A 12,282-nucleotide genomic window follows, 5' to 3' on the forward strand; every position below is an offset into this window, starting at 1 on the left:
GAGTAGAATGCTCACTGGCTCTTTCCCATAGTGCAAGTGGATACTTTGTCCAGCTGAGGATTTTTATGAAGTGTCTTATTTTTTAATAGACCAGGATCCATTGTGCAATCACTCACTTTACAATCAACTGCTGGAGGAAATAAAACCTTCAAAATTTTACATATCCTTGCCCCCAAGGCCCTGAGCAACAATGGAAACCATGGACAAATAAACAGCTATTTCCCCCAGCATTGTTTGGGAGGGTGATGTATTTTCTTTATCTGCATATTGTTATCCTATCCTACTCCCCATAATAAATAGAAATTTTGATAGGTGAGAAGGAGCAGGGACCCAGAATAATTGGGATCACTCCAACTTCAGTCCCTGCCCACCCAGTTTGTTGTGATTTCATGTTGATTTAACAGAGGAAATTTGTGCCAGTTCTCCAAACTTCCTCAGAGATTCTCTGAATTTTGTCATTTGAAGTTCCATACATGTACTGAAAGAGTTGAAACAATTGCCCATTCTGGTTGATTCCTTTCTCCTTTTTTCCTCCTCCTCCTCCGGGTACCATGCCCTAAACATGGACTTCCGTTAGGTTGGTCCATGATTATGCTTGGCAAAGTACTGCAGTGGCTTGCCATTGCCTTCTGCAGTATGGCAACAGCCGCCGTGGAGAACCGTGAAACCCCTCTTTGAGTCCCTGACACACTGGTGGGAAGTGATCAAGGGAAGCATCAAGAGGTTTTTCATCCGCAAAGGCACCCAGAAAGCTAGAAAGGAACAGAGGGAAATGTCCCGACTCCAGGAAAAGATGCAGAATCTGCTCCGGCTGCAGTCGATGGGGGTCGATGTCAAGGAGGAGCTCCAAGAGGTGAAGGGCCAGCAAGCCTCGCACTTTGCCTCGGAGGCCTCCAAGATCATCTTCCGTTCCAGAGTCCGCTCCGTGGAGCAGGATGAGACGTGCTCACGTTTCTTCTTCCAAAAGGTACACAGAGAACGCTCTGTGATCAGCAGCCTGAAGGAAGAAGACGGCTCAGTAAAGTCATCACGGTCCGACATTCTGAGGATCAGCAAATCCTTTTATGCCGGACTGTATGACGTGAAGCCCACGGACAGCACGGCCTCCCAGTCCTTCCTGTCCTCTATCACGGAGGTCTTAGACCACAGTACGCGGGAGAGCCTAGACAAACCGCTAACTCCTGACGAACTGACTAAGGCCCTCGAGTCCTTCGAGAAGAGTAAAACCCCCGGAAGCGACGGCCTGCCGGCGGAGTTGTATTCGGCTCTGTGGGACTTGATCGGCCCAGACCTGCTAGAAGTGTACGAGAGTATGCTCCTGGCCGGCAGCATGTCAGAATCCATGAGGAAAGGCATCATCACCCTCATCTACAAGCACAAGGGGGAAAGGGAGGAAATTAGAAATTGGCGACCCATTTCACTGTTGAATGTGGACTATAAGATTCTGTCCAAGGTCATCGCCAACCGGGTCAAATCCGCTCTGGAATTGGTGATTCACCCTGACCAGACCTGCTCTGTGCCAGGCAGGAAGATCTCTGACAGCCTGGCGCTGCTCAGGGATACGATTGCCTATGTACAGGACAGGGGTGTGGATACCTGCCTCATCAGCTTGGATCAGGAGAAGGCCTTTGACAGAATATCGCACACCTACATGGGGGATGTGCTCTCCAAAATGGGCTTTGGGGAGGGAATTCGAAATTGGATCCAACTGCTCTACACTAACATCAGTAGCGCAGTCTCAATCAATGGGTGGGAAACAGATAGCTTTCCGATTAAATCTGGAGTCAGGCAGGGCTGTCCTCTCTCGCCTGTCCTTTTCGTGTGCTGCATAGAACCCTTTGCCGAGTCCATCAGGAAGGATCCGGGCATAAGAGGAGTGACGATCCCAGGCAGTGGAGGCACTCAGGTAAAAGCCTCCCTGTACATGGACGACGTCGCCGTTTTCTGCTCGGATCCGCTGTCGGTGCGCAGACTGATGCACGTCTGCGACCAGTTCGAACTGGCCTCGGGAGCCAAGGTAAATCGTGGGAAGAGCGAGGCCATGTTCTTTGGGAACTGGGCTGACCGATCCTTTGTCCCCTTCACTGTCAGGGCTGACAGCCTGAAGGTGCTGGGGATATGGTTCGGAGGGACCGGGGCATGCGTTAGAAACTGGAAGGAGCGAGTGGCTACGGTGAAAAGGAAACTGGGCATGTGGGAGCGACGCTCCCTCTCCATTGCGGGTAAGAACCTGGTCATCAGGTGTGAGGTACTCTCGCTGTTGCTGTACGTGGCGCAGGTCTGGCCCATTCCACACTCCTGCGCGATGGCGATCACTCGAGCCATCTTCCGCTTTATCTGGAGGTCGAAAATGGATCGTGTCTGCAGGGACGCGATGTACAAGCCTCTAGATAAAGGGGGAAAAAACGTGCCCAACATCGCCCTCATACTGATGGCCACCTTTGTGTGTGGCTGCATCAAGCGGTGCGTAGACCCTCAGTACGCAAACACCAAGTGTCACTACGTGCTGAGGTTCTACCTGTCCCCGGTGTTGCGAAGGATGGGTCTGGCCACGCTGCCGCGGAACGCTCCAAGTAGTTGGACCGTGCCGTACCACCTGTCCCTGGTGGAAAAATTTATGCAGAAAAACACCTTTGACCACAAGTCCATCAGGCAGTGGTCAACACGTAACGTCCTAGAGGCCCTGAGGGAAAAGGAGAGGGTGGACCCTGTGGGATGGTTCCCCGAGCAGACTGTCAAAGTCATTTGGCAGAATGCCTCATCGCCAGAACTTTCCAACAAGCACCAAGACGTAGCTTGGCTGGTGGTGAGAAAGGCCCTCCCCGTCAGATCCTTCCTACACGCCAGGAGGCTCACCCCCTCTGCACGTTGCCCTCGAGGTGGCTGTGGTGGGGAAGAGACCGTTGTTCACCTCCTTGTGGATTGTGCCTTTGCAAAGAAAGTCTGGAGAGAGATGCAGTGGTTGCTGTCGAGGTTCATCCCGAGCAGTTCTGTGACACAGGACTCTGTGCTCTACGGGCTGTTCCCAGGGACACACACCGAGACAAACATCAACTGCAGCTGGAGGATCATCAACTCGGTGAAAGACGCGCTTTGGTCTGCCCGAAACTTGTTGGTCTTCCAGCACAAAGAGTTGTCCCCGACCGATTGTTGCGGACTGGCACAATCCAAAGTCCAGGACTACGTGCTGAGGGACGCACTAAAGCTTGGGGCAGCTGCCGCAAAGGCGCAATGGGGAAGGGTCGCTGTCTAAGACCTTTCTACCACAGCGCACCGAGAGACTGGGAACTGTTTAGAGCCCCTCGGGCTGTACAGATCAAAATGAAAGGCTGTAAATGATTGTAATATTGTCTGTACTGATGCACCTGGTGATACATTTTGTAAAAGTTTAACCTGGATTGTACCCTTGTAATGTTGTTTTTGAAATGGTTTTGAATGTGATTGAAGATTTTTTATGAATAAAGTATATTTTTACAAAAAAAAAACAGCCGCCGTAAAGGCGCAATGGGGAAAGGTCACTGTCTAAGACCTTTCTGCCATAGTGCACCAGGGGGATGGGAATTGTATGGACCCCTCGGGCTGTACGGCTCACAATGATTGTATGTAGTGAATACTAATTGTATTATAATTGTATTGAAGCACCTCAGAGTGCAACATGATGTATGTTGATAACTCCAATACCATTGCACTGTCTGACTGTCTGTAATGACCATATTGAAATGCCTGTAATATTCATTGATTGTATTGAAGCACCTCATGATCCATGTGCAAAAATTGAATCTGATTGTACATTTTGTGATGGCGATTTGGAAATGTTTTGTAATGTTCTTCCAGATATTTTATGAATAAAGTATATTTTTCAAAAAAAAAGTATACCACTATATCAGGTGTATTGGAAGGATAATCAACCTGTTTTGCCATATTATAAACACACCTTCCATGGCCATCATGCCATTAGCTCCTGGAGTGGGATTCAAACCCAGAGGTAGGGAAGTTACCACTGTGCCACAAGACCTCCCTTCTCCTGTTTAAGGGTTTTAAAGGAAAGTTGCGCAAGGCAAGGACTCAGGGAATGTTTATTTCATCCACTGCGGTGAACCACTTTTAAGGAATTAAGGAGTTGAGGTAAAACTATTGTTTAACAGACTCTGGTTCCACACAGTGGAATTTTCTGGCTCGGTAAATGATGAATACTTCTTATTTTTGCTTGCTGAAATGACAACAGCAAGTTGCTTCACAGGAGTATTAGAAAACAAAGTATGACACTTAGCCTCATAAGGAGATATTAGGTCAGATGACTGGAAACTTAGTCAAGGAGGTAAGTTTTAAGGACTGTCTTAAAGGAGGAGAGTGAGGTAAAGGGGTGTATGGAGGGAATTCCAGGGCTTGGGGCCTAGGCAACTGAAGGCATGGCCACCAATGCTGGAGAAATTAAAATTGGGGATGCACAAAAGACCAGATTTAGAGGAACGCAGATATCTTAGAGGCTTATGAGGCTGGAGGAGATGACAGAGATCAGGATGGGTGAGGCCATGGAGGATTTGAAGACAAAGAATTTTAAAATCAAAAGGTTGCATGACTGGGAGCCTCTGGAGGTCAGCAAGCACAGGGGTGACAGGGGAATGGGACCTGGTGCAAGTTAAGACACAGGCATCAGAGGTTTGGATGAGCTCAAGTTTACAGAGGGTAGAAGGTGGGAGACCAGTCAGGTGTACATTGGAATAGTCAAGTCTAGAAGTAATGAAGACAGGAGCAAGGGTTTCAGCAGCAGATGAGCTGAGACGGGGGCAAAGTCAGGGATGTTATGAAGATGGAAATAGCTAGTCATAGTGATGGCACAATTATGAGGTCAGAAGCTCATCTTGGGATCAAATGTGACACCAAGGTTGAAAACAGACTGTCTTAATTTCAAACTATTGCCAGGGAGAGGGATAATAAAGTTGGTAGCTAGGGAACAGAGTTTGGAGTGGATCTAAAAACAATGGCTTCAGTCTTACCCATATTTAATTGGAGGGAATTTCAGGTAATCCAGTACTGGAGTCAGATAAGCAATCTGATGATTTAGCAACAGTGGAGGAGTCAAGAGAAGTGGTGATGAAGTACCGGTGGGTGTGCTCTGTGTACATGTGAAAACTGATGTTGTGTCTTTAGATAATGTCGCCAGAGGGCAGCAGTAGATGAGAAATAGGAGGCACCAAGGATCGACCCTTGGTGGGCACCAAAGATAACAGTGAGAGAGCAGGAAGAGAAGGTATCGCAAGTGATTCTCTCGTTACAATTAGATATACAAGAATGGAACCAGGTGAGAGCAGCCCCACCAAGCTGGACAACAGTGGAGAGCTGCTAGAGGAGGATGGTATGATCAACCCTATCAAAGGCTGCAAACAGGTCCAGAAGTGCAAGGAAGTAAAGTTTACCTTTGTCACAGTTACATAGTCATCTTTGACTATCAGGAAGATATAATAATTCTCATAACGTTATTGGAATTTATCGTAAAATAGTAGTATCTGTGCCTATATGTGTCTCTGTGTGTCTGTGTGAGCCTTAATTGGATTAAAGGCAGCTGGTTTGAAGACTTTGATGTAAACATGGTAGACAAGGGGTAAGTTTAGAAAGTAAGGTGTAAAAGTACATTTGCATTTTTAAATAAACTAGACTAAATTGTTTTCAAAGGAGGTGGTGATGTTTAGACACATTGGGCAGGATTTTGCTGTCGGCGAGCAGGGGGCGGGGCCTGCTCACTGACACGTAAAATGACGTGGAATGATGTCATCCCGCCCCATTTAAATTTTCAGGAAGGTGGGGGCACAGCAAAATCAGCTGCAGGCCCGCCGACCTGTCAATGGCCAATTGAGGCCATTGACGGGATCATTTATACAATTAAAGGACCTGCCCGTCCAACCTTAAGGTTGGCGGGCAGGCCAGGAGCCCTGGCGGCAAATAGATAAAACATGAAACCTCATCCAGCGGCGGGATGAGGTTTCATACAGGATTTCAAAAATTTTAATAAAGTTATTATGTAAATTCTGAACATGTCACATGGGGGGGACATTTTAGGGAATTTTTTTTTTCTATTTTTAATACTTTTCAATATGGAAGCGATCTCCCTGAGGCAGCACTTAGCCTCAGGGAAATGTGCACTCTTCTGTGCGCATGCGCGAAAGAGCGCACTCTCGCTTTTGGGGAATCCCCCCGCCCACACAGGAAGCGCATAGCGCTTCCCACCGGGCGTCACGCTGGGCTGGGCCTTAATTGGCCCGTCCATGTAAAATGGCAGTGGGGCCCGCTTCTCCAGCGGGGATCAGCTCCCCGCCCGCCGGAGATTGGGTCGGGCCCACCTGCCCGGCAGGCAGAAAATTCTGCCCATTGTGTTTATTTTTCCTAAAGATTACTGGTAAAACTTAGGGCTATGAGAAAATTTTATTGTCAGAAAGTCCAAAAACATAATGAAACAATGGGAATTTGCATTCAAAGGGGAAAATATGTAAAAAGGAGCGAAGTCTGTGTGTAAGGGTCGACATTTTTAAGATCTAACAAGTGTGAAAAGCCTTCAGCATCTATGCCGCAAGCTACTCTCTGCAAAGAACTAAAGTTAAGAAAACTCACTTTGAATTCGACTGGTTCAGGGTATTGTGTGTCACCTTGCCTGGGTCTTTTAAAATTTGTGGCCAGGATTTTTCATGCCGGCGTGTAAAATAACGTATGATGATGTTGGGCATGCGTCCCAATGTCATTGCACTGTCTCGTGATGTTTCATTCGGCGGGCGCGCGCCGGAGAAGGCTGCACGCCCACCGATAATTTATAGGCCTATTAAGGCCATTAACAAAGCAATTAATGTAAAGTTTACGCTGCCCGTCCAACCTTACGGTTGGCAGGCAAAAAGGCCAAGCAGCCTTTATGTTTTTTTGGAAACCTCAGCACGAGTGGGATGAGGTTTCCTAAAGCTTTTACTACTTAAATAAAAAGTTTAGATGAAAAATAAAAACATGTCCGGTCTCATGTGACATAGTCACACGAGGGAACAAGTTTCATTAAATTTTTAATGTTTGTAAAAAAAATTTTTAAATCGCTTTGTGCCTCAGGGAGATTGAAGCGCTCTTTCGCGCACATGCACGCTGACACCGACTCTCCCTCCTCCCCCTGCCTGCACAGGTAGCGCTGAGCGCTACCGCTTGCATATTATGCTGGGCGGACCTTAATTGGCCCGCCCGCGTAAAATGGCAGTGCAGAGCCAATCGCGGGCGGCACTTGGCTCAGCGACCACCCCCGCCCACTCCTGCCGAGCCCACCCAACACAGGAAAAATTCAGGCCCATGTATCTTACTGTTGCTTTAATGAAAATGTAACTGGGAGTCAGATTAAGTAGGGGATTTAGAAGTTATTACAACAGTAATTTGTAGACATACGTATGTTCTTAACAATAATTTTTATTGTTGATAAATGTTTAATCTAGTTTTGTAAAAACCTATAAGAATTGGTGGTCTTATTACAACTGAATTCGAGACACACATCTCAAAATTTATACAAATTGCAAAACAAGTTGTTTCAAGTTTCCCTTTGGGATTTAACCAACTCAGCATTTACCATAACATGGTGTGCCATAACAGTGACTTTGACAAGAGCTGTTTTGGTGCTGTAGCAGGGGAGAAAGCTGATTGGAGGAATCATAACATAGATCTGCACATGGATTACATTGAATGAATTGTAAATTCATTTACTTTATCATGTATTATTATTTTAAATAAATATTGGAAACGGACTTCTGTTCACTCGGCTAAATCCGAGATTTAATTCTTAGTCCTTGATCTTTACTCAATCTTACATTTTTGCTGATCTCCGCAGTCTTCCATGTTTGCAGATCTTTGCTGCCCTCATTATATTCTTGCTGATTTTGCAGCAAGTCTTTTCATTAGGGTCTGCTGTTTTTACTGTATTATTGTGTTCGCATTGAACCAAACCTTATGATGTCCTGTACAGTTCCACATCCCTTTCAGAACCCAAAACTATTTCACTGAGTGTCACTACAGGACAGTCTTTTCCATGAGGCCCTATTTGGGGGAAAGGCACTAACTTCAGGAGTCCACTGATAAATTCTTCTGGATTTTATAATTGTATACCATTTCTTTAAGCTTTTTATCTGTTTAGGATTTGCCATTTCGAACAAAGGGCAGAATTTTACACCCTGTGGGTGGGCGTGTGCCCGACCCGATCAGGCATTAAATTGCGCGAGAAGATGACAGGCGAGCGTCCCATGCCATCGTGCACTCGTGCGATAGTTCGCTCGGCCAGCGTGCAAAAAAGTCAGAAGTGCGCCCACTGACAATTAAGAGGCCAATCAAGCACATTAACGGTGCAACTGTCTCCGATTTTGTGGCCTGTCCAACCTTACGGTTGGTGGACAGGCGAATTGGCCAATTTTTTCATCAAATCTCATCCGAGGGCGGGATGAAATTTCCATTATGAAATAAAATAAAAATAAATATCTGTGGGCAGCCTTTTTATCAGTCATATTTTCAGGTGATTGATTGTGATTGTGATTGTGATGGACACTTTTTTTCAGCTTTTGAAACTTTTATTTGGGCATTTTCAGGTCTGCAGCTCCCTGAGGCAGCTGTCTGCCTTCAGGGAGCTTTCTTGCAGCGCTCACCCGCGTCCATGGTGAAACGTCGCCCTCCCTCTTCCTGCCCCATCCCCGGCAGAGCTGAGCATTTCAGCGCACGTTTCATGCTAGCTGGCCTTTAATTGGCCAGCCAGCATGAAATTGCAGCCGGGGGCCGATCACGGTCGGTGGTATGTTTCCCGACTGCTCCCAGACCTACCAATTGCGCGCGCCCGCCAAAGGTAAAATTCAAGCCACAACTTCTCCCATGGTGAGAAGACAGAAGCAAACCAGCTTTCAGGCTTCTGCTATTGCCATTCTTCAATCAGTTGGTAAGGGACTTGCAGAAGTGGCATAAGGCAACATTAATCCTACCATATTCTCTCATCTACTGTGCCTAACTTCTGCAAACTTCCTCCCTCTAATGACACAGCTTACATCAGCCCTCATATGATTATAAAGCAATAGAAATGTTCAGCCAAAGTGCACAGCTGATTGTCCATGTTGAAGTCATCCAGTTGTTCTGACCTTGACTGCTGCTTCCTGTCATTAGCTTGTGCTGACTCAGAGCTCTTTCCTCATCATTTTTTCTCCTCCTGTCATGTGTTTACCACTCCCCTGAAGACAATGGCTTGCTGGATTACAGTTTCGTAAACACCGCCCTCTGGTGCCTCACCAAATGGGGCTGTTATCTTCTTGCCAGTAGACTATTTGGGGAAGTGAGGGGCTTTACAAGACAATCCAATTCCCACCAAAATTCACAGAAGTGCATTCTAAAGCAGAGTTTCTGATCATTGTTGACAGGAACCCTGGATGATTTCTTCCCCTCATGAAACGAGGGGTGCTGAGGCCAAAAAATAGTGAAATCGGCCAACTCTACAGAGCTCTAGGATTGAACCAAATTCCTTTCCAGCTTTTAATGTTTAGTTACTCACCAGATAAAATTGATGAGATGCTATGGTTGCTTGTTACAAATATGTGATTTGGCAAACATTGAACTAGGTTTTGAGGTCAGCAGTGAAACAATGGCACTCACTGTCGAAGTTCTCATCAGTTCAGTAATCCCTAATTGATTGCAGTCTGGGGGGAGGGGGTACTTCAACAGCTCTCCCTCTGGAGAAGCGTGGAATCACTGACAACAACATCTGGATCTCTATGTTTAACTGTGCATGTGTGGACTCCAGAAGTTGCTGTCAGTTTCTTTGGAGGAATGACAATTTTGCCATAAATACTCACAAAATCTGGGCTTTTTTATGAACACTTATCCAACTGCTGGACTTATCCAACTTGCCTGGATGAGTGCAGCTCCAACAACACTCAAGAAGCTCAACATTATCTAGGACAAAGCAGCCGACTTGATTGGCATCCTCCACCACCTTAAACATTCACTCCCTCCACCACCGATGCACAGTGGCAGCAGTGTGTACCAGCTACAAGATGCACTGCAGCAACTCATTAAGGTACCTTCGACAACACCTTCCAAACTAGCAAACTCTACCACCTAGAAGGACAAAGGCAGCAGATGAATGGGAACACCACCACCTGAAAGCTCCCCTCCATGCACATCCTGACTTGATACTATGGACAGAATTTTGCCCTTGGTGGGCATGCGGGCCCCACTGGCTCAACGGTGGGTGGACAGCTGACCCCTGCCGCCAAAACGGGGCCCGCAGCCATTTTGAGTAAGCGGGCCAACTAAGGCCCGCCCAGCAGCCTACCCGACAGGAAGCGCTATGCTCTTCCTATGCCGGGGCGGGGGGCGGTAGGGAATCCCCAGCTGTCAAAGTACGCTCTGCTCCCTAAGTGCTGTCTCAGGGAGATTACTGACAGTGCACAAAAGTTAAAAAACAGAAAAATAAAAATATTATTAACATGTCCCCCTCATGTGACAATGTCACACGAGATGGGACATTTTAATAAAAATGACATAAACTTTATTACACTTTTTAAAAACGGACATGAAACCTCATCCCACCACTGGATGAGGTTTCATGTTTTATCAGAAGCTCATTGGGGCTCCTGGCCTGCCCGTCAGCCTTGAGGTTGGACGGGCAGGTCTTTAATGATCTTAATTAGCCTGTCAATGGCCTCAATTGGCCATTGACAGGTCGGTGGGCGGACAGCTGATTTCGCTGTCCGTCCGCCTTCCAAAAAATTTAGGAGGTGTCAGCTGTGGCTCAGTTCATAGCACCCTTGCCTTTGAATCAGAGGGTTGTGGGTTCATGTCCCACTCCCGGAAACCAAGAACTGTGATTGTACTCGAAAGAGTTGCAATCTGTGACTGTTGGTAACTCGAAAGAGTTTCCTAAAAATTTAAAGGGACCGGGATGACGTTGTGGGTTCCTCCCGATGTCATCCCGCGTCATTTCCCCGTTGGTGAGCGGGCCCCGCCCCCAAATCGCCGACGGGAAAATTCTGTCCTATGTCACTGCTCCTTTAAAATCCTGGCATTCCCTCCCTAACCGCACTGTAGGTGTAGTGCACCACATACATTGCAGCAGTTCAAGGTGGCAGCTCACCACCACCTTCTCAAGTGCAATTAGGGATGGGCAATAGATGTTGGTCTAGCCAGCAAAGTTCACATCCCATGAACAAATAAATTTTAAAAAGCAACTTTGGGAAGAGGCTACAGCTCAAGCTCTCAGTTAGGTTGGTATGAATCAAGGGAAATCTTGCATAAGGAAAAGCTATCATGTGGAAAATAGTAAGGAAAGAAATAAAATAAAAATCTAGCCAAGCGAACATTGCCCAGCTGAAAACATCATCATGGGTAACAGAACAATGGAATTCCATTACTCTCTCACACAAAAGGCCGCAGTTATGTTTTCACCTCATTTAAGTTTTGGACTAGATTGGTTTATTTTTGGTTTATGCAGGCATTACTTGGTTTATTTCTGTCACTCATGGAATTACTACAGCAGATGAGTAATGTCGGAACAAGCTTGTTTTCCTTTTAGCTTCTGGATGATACTGTCTGGTAAATATTCATCAATAGATGAAGCTGTTTGAACATTGTGATCTCCCTTCACATCACTGCATGTGCATATATGAGTGAATGAAATGTAGATCCATTTGCGTGACAAAACAGAAGTTCTAAACATTTGAATTAAGTTAGCAGTAAAACACATTGCCTAAACCTTGCGGCTTTAAACATGGCTCTGAAATGTCTATTAAAGTGTAAATATTATATATTGCAGGACAAAACTGTTAGGAGGTACACGGCACCAAGTAAAATGGTCACAGTGTCAAACACAAGCTAAGAATCAAGATGAGTTTCAGACGTCCAGTCTCATTCATATGTTTATATTCCGGTTAGTTTATTAATCAGAACTTGGGCTTTGGTTTTGTGTATACATTTGAGAACACCTAATCTTCTATAAACTAAACTAATCCTGGTGAGTTCACAACTCTGAACTAACCAAGACCCAACACACTCCGAGAGGTCCATAGGGACCATCTTCCTCATGTAAGAAGAAGAAAGGTGTAATAAAAGCACAATTCTGCAGATGCCAGAAACCTGAAATAAAAACAGAAAGTGCTGGAAAATGCAGCCTGTCTGGCAGCATCTGTGGAGAGAGAAACAGAGTTAACGTTTTGAGTCCAAAATGACTCTTCAGTTCCGAAAAAGAATCATGCTTCACTCAAAATGTTAACTCTGTTTTTCTCTCTATAAATGCTGCCT

The 12,282-nt window shown here is 46.0% G+C and overlaps 1 protein-coding gene across 1 annotated transcript in view; it reads right to left on the reverse strand.

Moving 5' to 3' along the window:
* Positions 1 to 12,282, reverse strand: part of LOC144696670 (fructose-1,6-bisphosphatase isozyme 2-like) — a 69,744-nt gene that overhangs the window by 34,220 nt on the left and 23,242 nt on the right. The gene's annotated exons all lie outside the window — the stretch shown is intronic.

This window comes from Cetorhinus maximus, chromosome 2 (genome assembly GCF_964194155.1).
Source record: "Cetorhinus maximus chromosome 2, sCetMax3.hap1.1, whole genome shotgun sequence".
In the NCBI taxonomy this organism is placed as follows: Eukaryota; Metazoa; Chordata; class Chondrichthyes; order Lamniformes; family Cetorhinidae; genus Cetorhinus; species Cetorhinus maximus.